The sequence below is a fragment of the Penaeus monodon genome, chromosome 4 (assembly GCF_015228065.2).
Source record: "Penaeus monodon isolate SGIC_2016 chromosome 4, NSTDA_Pmon_1, whole genome shotgun sequence".
In the NCBI taxonomy this organism is placed as follows: Eukaryota; Metazoa; Arthropoda; class Malacostraca; order Decapoda; family Penaeidae; genus Penaeus; species Penaeus monodon.
The window spans coordinates 60056807-60059306 of NC_051389.1; positions in this window are offsets into that span (position 1 = coordinate 60056807).

Genomic DNA, 2500 nt, shown 5'->3' on the forward strand with positions numbered 1-2500 from the left:
GGGCCCGGGGACTCCTTTTTAGTACCCAGGGAATCGCGCGGTCACATGAACTCTCGGGACCTGTGGTCGCCCAGGGTAAAATAGCAAACTTAGAATGCAATAGCGAAGAGTAAATGATGGTTTTGGAATTCCTATGGCTTATAATAACGTGTGAGTAAATAGTCAGATAAAATTATTGTTGCTATTGTAAGTCCTTCTCCTTTTAATATATTACTGCGCTTGTTTTTATTACGAAGCCTGGTGATACCTCCGTAGCCTTCCCCATACTGCAGGATCCTTCAATAATAACCGAGTATTATTTAAGTGTACGCGGCTCTCCTCGACCACAAGGCTGCCTCTCAACAATCAGCTGATCCTCCTCCTCCTCCTCATTTTCCTCTTTCTCCTCCTCCTCCTCCTCTCCCTCCTCCCCCCACCTGCCCTTCCACCACCACCAACTCTTCCCCCTCCTCCTCCTCCTCCTCCTCCTCCTCCTCCTCCTTCTCCTCTTCCTCCTCCTCCTCCTCCTTCCCCTCCTCCCCCCACCTGCCCTTCCACCACCACCAACTCTTCCCCCTCCTCCTCCTCCTCCTCCTCCTCCCCCTCCTCCCTCCACCTGCCCTTCCACCACCACCAACTCTTCCCCCTCCTCCTCCTCCTCCACTACCACCACCTCCTCCTCCTCCTCCTCCTCTTCCTCCTCCTCCTCCTCCTCCTCCTCCACTACCACTCCTCCTCCTCCTCCTCCTCCTCCACTACCTCCTCCTCCTCCTCCTCCTCCTCCTCCTCCTCCTCCTCCTCCTCCTCTCTCCCTCTCCCTCTCCCTCTCCCTCTCCTCTCCCTCTCCCTCCCCCTCCCCCTCCCCCTCCCCTCCCCCTCACCTGATTCACCTGATGACGTATGTTGCAGGAAGTGTGATGTTATTGTGACGTCACTCACACACAGGCCCGGGATCACTAAAGGCAAAACTGATGCCCTTAAAACACAGCCACATGTCTGTGTCCCCGCGGGCCTTCTGGTGTCCCTGCAATGTCTTAGATGTTTTTTAGATGACGCAGAATGCAGAGCCTAATGGTATTTATTGGGTGTAGTAAAGTAAAGCACACGGGGTAAAAAAAAAAATTATATATATATTTTTAAAAAAAAAGATAAAAAATCGTTCTCGTAAATATCGTTAGAGTTTTCAATATTTACAAAAATTTTCCGTAAAACTTAATAACTGCATCTACGGTAATCTCGGGCGTCCCTCTCCCCCCACCCCCCCTCTCCTCCATCCCCTTGCCCTAAATACGTTTTTATATTTTTAATGGTTAATCCAGGGCTGTACGCATAGTGCTAATCATTGCACGATAATAAGAGTCGATATGTAGTTTGCAAGGCCGAGGATTTGGAAGGGGGGGGGGGAGGTGAGCGAAACTATAAGCTTTAGATATCTTTTTTTTAGGAATCTATCACAGTTACTCCAAATTTCGAACAAGAAATCATTAAAATAGTAGATTAAAGCTAATTCACACTTCCAGGGTCCCGGAAATTGGTGAGAAATCTGAGACATTCGCGGAAAATAAAGGCAGTTAATCTTCGCCGTTTTTTGTTACATTCCCCTCTGTTTATGGGCAAACTCCTTCGCTCAAGATATGCTAGCTCTGAACGGAAGCTAATGTTACTACAAGAGAGAGAGAGGAGAAAAAAAATAAAAGCACAAACATTTTTTTTCTGTCCAATATTAATTTTAAAAATTGCTTGCTCCCTTATAAGGGAACACACACCACGCATTTTCCTAAAAATATACTTCCGCGAACAATCTCATAATTTTCCCCCTCGCTGAATGCTTTTGCATACTATATATTCCTCCTGCAGTAGAAAAGATGACGAACAGACCCTTTAACAGGGGATACAAACTTAAATATATAACCTGTTATGAGAATTGACGAAAAATAAACGCTGATATATTATCGTAAAAATATGCGAAAGTTTAAACCTCTCTCGACATACCATCCGTTGGACCAGGATGGAGTAATTTGATGCCCTTGAGGATGAAGACTAGTACGTGCGTAGTTTCTAGATGAGATCTTGGCGCCGGTATAAAAAAAAAATAATTTTTCAGTTTAGATAAAGAATTTGTTTACCGAATGCTAGTTTTTTTACTATTTGATAGCGGGATGGATTTTGTGGATGCTACAGAGGGGATGGAAACTTGTCTAGTAAAAAAAAAAAAAAATCTAAAGTAGAATAATTTTGTTACGAAAATGGACATCCACAATGGATAAAACACAAATATAGTGCGAAGATGATCATGCAAAAAAAAATAATAATAATAAATAAAAAAAAAATAAAAAAAAATAATAAATAAATAAATAAAAAATAAATAAATAAATATATATATATATATATATATATATATATATATATATATATATATATATATATATATATATATAAACAGAGACTTGGGATATGCATAAAAGCAATATTGTGCTTCTGAAAACGGCTTATGTAAAGCGAAATGTTGTGCTGTGGAAAT